The following is an 8,634-nucleotide window of genomic DNA, read 5'->3' on the forward strand; positions in this document are numbered from 1 at the left end:
CCCATCTCAAACACCTCAATCCCTCAACTTGCATATACCCAAGTATATGCTCAAAGGGGTCAAAAACTATCTTAAAACCCCAACAACACAAACATACACCACATATACAAGCTTTTCTCAAAAAAATCACCAAAACCTCAAAAATAACCCTATTCATGCAACTCTCTCCCATAACCTCATAAAACCTTCAGAAAACATAAAAACAAGCTCAGGATCTTCATTTACCTCTTGAAACCAAGAAGCTGATCGATCCTAACGTGGAGTTTTGGAGCAACTCTCCTTCAAACTCTCCAAACTTCAAAATTCAAGTTTCTAACTCAAAACCTTCAAATAAACATAAAAATCAATCAAATCTTTGCATGATTTAATGAAAACATGAAGAAAACTCTCAAAAGGACAGGGTCTCACCTCAGCAGGTCAAAGAAACGGTGATCTTATCGTTTCAACCGACTGAAGGCCTTTTATAGGTGGTTGGCCAGACCACCTTCGGTGGCCACACGTGAAACCGAAAGCCATGCATGTTCAGCGGCCGAACCTCAACTTCGGCGGCCGAACCTGGCTTTTCTGCCTTGGTTCATTTCACTCTTTTCCTTATGCTTTAAAACTATGAAACATACCAAAACATTTTAGAAAAACATAAATCTAACCCTTCTAGAGACTTCCGGCATCCAAAACTCAATCGGAAAGTAGAATTCCGATGCCGGACTCTAGCCGGGTATTACAATAATGATAAAAACCTCTTTTATTAATAATCAAAATGATTTACAAAAAGGTCCAAGATAATGGCCTAGGGCATATACACTAACAATTCCCACTTGCACTAGGCCTAATCATATAAGTATCTAATACCCATAGACCTAGTGTGCTGAACATGCTTAACCTATGAAAGAGGCTTGGTCAGTGGATTTGCAATGTTGTCATTTGTGTCTACTTTGCATATTTTGATATCTCCTCTATCAATGATCTCTTGAATAAGGTGATATCGCCTGAGTATATGTTTAGATCTCTGGTGAGATCTGGGCTCCTTTGCCTGTGCTATGGCACCGTTATTACCATAATAAAGGTCCATAGGATTTGCAATGCTGGGAACCATTCCTAACTCTGTGATGAACTTCTTCATCCAGACTGCCTCTTTAGCTGCATCTGATGCTGCTATATACTCAGCTTCTATTGTAGAATCTGCTACAGTGCTCTGCTTGGAATTTTTCCAACTAATAACTCCACCATTTAAAGTGAATACGAATCCTGACTGCGATCTGAAGTCATCTATGTCGGTTTGGAAACTAGCATCTGTGTAACCATTTACAACCAACTCGTCTTCCAAACCTCCATAAACTAGGAATGCATCCTTAGTCCTTCTAAGGTTCTTTAGGCTATTCTTAACAGCTGTCCAGTGACTTTCACCGGGATCTGCCTGATATCTGCTTGTTGTGCTCAAGGCATATGAGACGTCTGGTCTAGTACATAACATGACATACATGATAGATCCAATAGCAGAAGCATAAGGGATCTTATTCATCCGTTCTCGCTCATCAGATGTCATAGGACATTGATTCTTGCTGAGATGAATACCATGAGACATGGGCAAGAATCCTCTTTTGGAGTCTTGCATGCTGAACCTTTTCAACACTTTGTCAATATAAGTACTTTGACTCAGACCGATTATCCTCTTGGATCTATCCTTATAGATCTTAATACCAAGGATATATGCGGCCTCACTTAAGTCCTTCATTGAAAAAGAATTCCCTAACCAAGTCTTAACCTTTTGCAAGGTAGGGAAATCATTTCCAATGAGTAATATGTCATCCACATATAGGACTAGAAACACAATTGCACTCCCACTAACCATCTTGTAAACACAAGGTTCATCTTCATTTTTTATGAATCCAAAGTCCCTGACTGTCTCATCAAAACGAAGATTCCAGCTCCGAGAAGCTTGCTTCAATCCATAAATGGATCTCTGAAGCTTGCAAATCTTTCCAGAATTCTCAGGGATTACAAAACCCTTAGGTTGTGTTATGTACACATCCTCGAGCAAAAGTTCACGACTGTCAGTCATGAGAAATCCATATCTCTCAGGCTGATGACGTGTCCTATCAGATCTGCATGGGACTTGTGTCACCTTTTCAGTTTCCACAACTGTTTGTGGTTCTGAAAGTAGTTCTACTAGCGGTTCAATGCTCTCTTATGGTACTTGAGTTTCCTCAAGTCGCAATGTACTCCCACTGAATCTCTGAGAGATAAATTCCTTTTCTAAAAAGGTACCATTTCGAGCAACAAACACTTTGTTCTCTGAGGGAATATAGAAATAGTATCCTTTGGTTTCCTTAGGATACCCCACAAAATTGCACTTGATAGATTTTAGAGCTAACTTATCTGAAACTGGGCGTTTCATATAAGCTTCACAACCCCAAATCTTAAGAAAAGACAAATTGGGCAATTTCCCAGTCCATAACTCATATGGTGTCTTTTCAACCGCTTTTGATGGTACTCGGTTTAAAATGAATGCAGCTGTTTCCAAGGCATAACCCCAAAACAATAAAGGGAGATTCGTTTGACTCATCATAGATCGAACCATATCTAATAAAGTTCGATTTCTCCTTTCAAAAACACCATTCCATTGTGGAGTTCCTGAAGGAGTTAATTGTGAAACAATTCCACAGTTTTTAAGATGTTTATCAAACTCTTGGCTCAAATACTCACTGCCTCGATTAGATCGAAGCATCTTAATAGTTCTACCAAGTTGATTTTGTAATTCATTTTGAAAAGTTCTAAACATTTCAAAAATTCATGCTTATGCTTCATTAGGTAGACATAGTCATACCTACTGAAATCATCAGTGAATGTAATGAAGTACTGATAACCTCCCCTGGCACTAATGCTTAGTGGGCCACATACATTTGTATGTATTAAGCCCAATAAGTTTAAAGCCCTTTGACCTTGTCCAGTAAAATGGTCCTTTGTCATCTTACCAAGCAAACAAGATTCACAATTTTCAAATAATTCAAAATCAAATGAATCCAATAAACCATCCTTATGGAACTTAGATATGCAATTCTCATTTATATGGCTAAGACGATAGTGCCATAAATATGTTGGGTTTAACTCATTTAGCTTAGTTTTCTTAGAAGTTATGTTATAGATATTGTTGTCTTTAGAATCATCTAGATTAAGGACATAAAGGCCATCATATGAATTTGCAATACAATAAAGCAAATCATCTTTATTAATGGAGCATTTCTTATTCTTAATGAGAAATGAAAAACCTTCATCGTCCAAAACAGAAACTGAAATAATATTCTTACTCAAAGTAGGAACATAAAAGCAATTGTTCAAAACTAACAAAAGCCCATTGGGCAACACAAATTCATATGTCCCTACAGCTATGGCAGCAACTCTTGCTCCATTGCCTACACGTAGGTCCACATCGCCCTTTTTCAGTTTTCTACTCCTTTTGAGACCCTTCACATTTGTATAAATGTGAGAGCCACATCCGGTATCTAATACCCATGAAGTAGAAATAGAAAAATTAATATCTATAACATAAATACCTGAAGTCGTAGTCTCACTACTCTTCTTCTTCTTGCACTCATCCAAATAGAGTTTACAATTTCTCTTCCAATGCTCTGGTTCCTTGCAATGGAAGCAGATTCCTTCCTTAGAAACTATTTCCTTAGGAACTTTTGCCGTGGATTGCCATTTAGGCTTGCCTCATCCCTTAGGCCCATTACCACCTTTAGACTTGGGCTTCCCCTTATTTTCATGGGCTTACCCTTATTGACATTCAAAATTTGAGTAGGCCTTTTCTTGATATTTACCTCAGCTGTCTTTAGCATCCCATGCAGCTCAGGAATGGATTTCTTCATATTGTTCATGTTATAGTTCATGAAAAATTGAGAAAAACTACTGGGTAAAGAATGTAGAATCAGATCCGTAGAGAGTTCTAAACTCAGAGGATAGCCAAGCCTAGCAAGGTGATCAATGTAGCCTGTCATCTTTAAAACATGAGCACTAACTGAATTACCTTCAGCCATTTTGCAATCATGCAATGCGATGGTGGTTTCAAACCTGTTCTGCCTAGCTTGTTGTTGGAAAGCCTGTTTGAGATAGACACTCATCTCATAGGCCTCAAGGTGCTCCAGATCCTTCTGAAGTTCTGGGCACATAGTTGCCAACATAAGACATCAAATGTCATTAGAATCATCCATATGCTTCTTATACTTGTTCTTAACAGCATTAGTAGCATCAGCAGGAGGTGGTTCTGGGATAGTTTCATCAAGCACATAGGACTTTTTCTCTTACTTGAGAACAATTCTCAAGTTTCTAAACCAGTCAACAAAATTAGTCCCATTTTCTTTCAGTTTATCCTTCTCAAGGATAGATTGCAGTGATAAGGTGGAATTGTTATTAGCAGCCATAATTATCTACAAAAATATGCAAACATAATTAATTTAGTAAATTAATATTGAGGTGATAATAATCTCCCACTAAAATACAACCCTCAAAATAATAATAATATTTTAGTGGGCTAAGATCCATATTTCACCTAATTCTAAGTCAGCTTTGGCATGACGCTTAGAATTAAGTTATTTAGGTAGGTAACCCCTTACTAATTACATCTAATGTAACTCTTAGACTGTGAGGTATTGACATCATATGTCAAATGCATGTTATAACCCATCTAATGCCTTAGGCCCAAAACCGTTTTGATAGCCTAATTAAGCTCAACCAAAATTAAATAAATGAGTAACTATTACTCATCCTATCTTACTAGGATAACCTAATGCACTTTGCTTTGGCAAAACCTGCATTTTGGTGATCTTAGTCTTGATAGGTGTTTAATATATGGGTGGCATTAAAACTTAAAATTTTAGAGTGAGGGTTCAACTTTTAATTTTAATTATTTTGTCTTGCATATATATATATTATAGCATCCAATATGCATACATATATATATTTAGACTATCATGTATAGTATCTCATACTAATGTATAACAAAATAATAAAAATTAAAATAAAATTATTTTACATAGTCATTTAAATCTGATTTGAAGACTAAAATAAAATAATTTATTTTCTATTTTCTTATAATTATTTTGTCTAGCATATATATATTATAGCATCCTATATGCATACATATATATATAGACAATAATGCATAGTATCTCATCCTAACATATAACAAAATAAAATATAGTCATTTAAATCCTATTTAAAGACTAAAAGAAAATAATAAAATATAGTCATTTAAATATGATTTAAAGACTATAAGAAAATAATTTTTTTTTAATTTCAGGGGTAGAATTGTAATTAGGGCATCTTCTTCCTCATGAGGAAGCCCAAGCCACCGCCCCCACCGTCGCGCAACACACCGGGCACGCGACCCACGGGCACGCGATCCACTGGTCGCGCGACCCACTAGGCGCGCGACCCCTTGGGTCACGCGATCCCCAGGCGTGCCACCCCTTGGGTTGCGCGACCCACTGGGAGGCGTGACCCACTGGGAGGCGTGACCCTCCGGTGGCGCAACCCCTGGGTGGCGCGACCCACAGGTCGCGCGACCCTCGGTTTGCGCGATCCACTGGTCGAGCGACCTCCGAGTTGCTCGACCCACTGGTCGCGACAGCCCCCTGCGCATGCTGGCCATGCCATGTGCAGCTTCACATCTGCCATCGCTTGCTCACCTTTGTCCAGAGCAGGTGATATGGCTGCAATTGGTCCTTGCTAATTTCTGGGTTCACGATGACTGTTCATCGTGAATTCCTTTTTTTTTAATTAATTATTTATTTTTCTAACAAAAATTAAAATTATCTAAATGATCTAATCATTCATCCATAATTATCATGCCTTTCTAATAAACATATATCACATATATAATATCAATCATGGCATAATTAATTTAAACGAAAAGCACAGGTTGGCTTTGATACCACTGTTGGGAAATCCCGAGATTATTGCAACCCAGTTGCGCAGCAGAAAAATAAAATCTCTGTTGATTTCCTTTCCCAGAATCCCAGTGCTTCGTTTAATTCAAAAGATGGATATGAGACTAACCTGTTAATCTCGTCAAGAAGAAACAATGCCGGACTGATGGTGCTGCCTTTTCAAACGAACACCCTCAATGGTATCCACACGAACGTCTTCTATCCTTCTAAAGTGCTAGCTCTCTCAAGGATGGATAGATTATGTGCTCCACAATCTGCAGCGGTTAGACTGAATTTTCTAAAAACTATCGTCGTCACTTTCTTCATAGAAAGAGTATTTATATGTTTCAGTCTTTTTGTTTTCCCACAACTCTTTTCCTAAAAGAGTTGTACTACTCTTTTCCCAAAAGAGTTGTGTTCAGAACCCACTATCACAATCTCGCAGATACTCAAATTTCTTTATGTGATAGAGTCCTTTATCTGTAACAGTTACAGATAGACTATAGATCTTTTGAATATTATTATCTTATAATAATAAATAATTAATAATAATAACACTTTATAATTATTAATTAATATTAATAATAATAACACTTTATTATTATTAATTATACTAATAGGCTTTTAGCCCATTAATATAGCACATCAACAACGTTCTTGTGTGTGACCCAATAGGCTCATATTAATTGGCAATAAGCCCAGTCCAACAAGGCCTATAAGTCATAAGTGGCCTCTAGCAAGACATTATGACTACCCAACTAATATGAGGATCAATAGTCTGATAAAGCCTATTAAATAGAACATGTATTAATCCCTTTATCACACGATATCTAGTTTGAACATAAGTCATGGTCAATGTCAAACTTATAATGTTCAAACTTATGATTTCTCAATCTCTAAGTAGACTGATAAATTCAAATGATATTGATCACACTATCAATTCATTTGAGCACGGCCATGCATTTCTCAGTCTCAGTTATCGAGGGGCCCAGAAGATATCTCTCTCAAAGAAAGGGACAAATCCTATCTTGATTGTTCATTATCCTCTACATAATTTCTATCATGCTCAATCATAACCTTTATGATTGTCCGATTAAAGACAACGTTTGGTTATGTCAAAACATAATAGTCTTTATGTTGGAGACTATGACAATCTCAAGTCAAAGGATTAAGACATAACTACTTTGAGATTCACTTATAACAATGACCCATGTAGTGATCTCAATGCGGGTCCATCCAATACTTTGTTCTCTAACAAGTATTTATGATTATTGAATTATATCAACATATACATAATCATCTCATGATTATCAATCAATAATCATACCAGTTATATTTTATTATTATCAATATAATAATAAGTAACCAGGGATGATAATCATTATTATGTAACATGCAAACAAATAATAATGATAAAAACCTCTTTTATTAATAACCAAAACGATATACAAAAAGGTCCAAGATAATGGCCTAGGGCATATACACTAACACCCAGTTCACCTCCAGGTTTTAGCAGAGTCTGCAGAATGCTATGGGCACAAGGCTAGACTTTAGCACTGTTTTCCATCCTCAGACTAATGGACAGTCAGAGAGGACCATCCAGACTATAGAAGATATGCTCAGAATGTGTGTGCTAGATTTTGGCGGTTCTTGGAGGCAGCATCTATCCTTGGTGGAATTTGCCTACAATAATAGCTATCATGCTAGCATCGGGATGGCTCCTTATGAAGCTCTTTATGGGAGGAAGTGCAGGTCACCTGTCTGCTGGAAAGAAGTTGGAGAAAAGCCTTGGCAGGGCCTGAGTTAGAAGAGATCACCAGCAGGGTAGTGCCCATTATCAGAGAAAGAATCAGAACTGTTGTGAGTCGGCAGAAGAGTTATGCAGATGTCCGCAGGAAGCATATAGAGTTCCAGGAGGGAGATATGGTGTTGCTCAAGGTGTCTCCTATGAAAGGAGTGATTCGCTTTGGGAGGAAAGGTAAGCTAGCTCCACGGTACATCGGACCCTTTGAGATCCTGCAAAAGGTTGGGAATCTATCGTACAAGTTGGACTTACCTTCTTCCATGGAGAGAATCCATTCGATTTTTCATGCTTCCATGTTACGGAAGTTTGTGTCAAATCCGGGCAAGGTTCTTAATGAGTCTGATGTGAAGATCCTAGGAGATCTCACTTATGTTGAGCAGTCAGTGCGGATCATAGACATGCAGATCAGAAAGCTGAGGAATAAGAAAATCCCGATGGTGAAGGTCCTTTGGAATCACCACAACATGGAAGAGTGCACCTGGGAGACACGGGAGTCCATGCTCCAGCAATACCCTTATCGCTTCTAAGGTTAGTGTTTTATGTTTTTATGTGTGCTTCCTTGTTGCTTTTGTTTGTTTGTTGAACATTCGGGGACAAATGTTCTTAAGGGGGGAAGAATATAATACCCGGCTAAGCTTCAGCACCTAAATTCTAACCTCCCGGTAAAATCTCCGTTGAAATCTGGAATCCCTTAGAAGGGTGAAAATAAAGGTTTTCATAAAATGTTTTAATGTTTTTATGATTTTAATCAAAGAAAGAAAATTGAGTTTTGAAAGAAAACACCATGGAGGAAAAGTCCAGGTTCGACCGCCGAACCATATGTTCGGCCGCCGAACATGGTGTAGTTGCGGACGCTCTTTTGGTCCCCGAAGGTGGTCTGGCCAGCCACCTATAAAAGGCCCCTTG

Source organism: Manihot esculenta, chromosome 2, assembly GCF_001659605.2.
Source record: "Manihot esculenta cultivar AM560-2 chromosome 2, M.esculenta_v8, whole genome shotgun sequence".
NCBI lineage: Eukaryota > Viridiplantae > Streptophyta > Magnoliopsida > Malpighiales > Euphorbiaceae > Manihot > Manihot esculenta.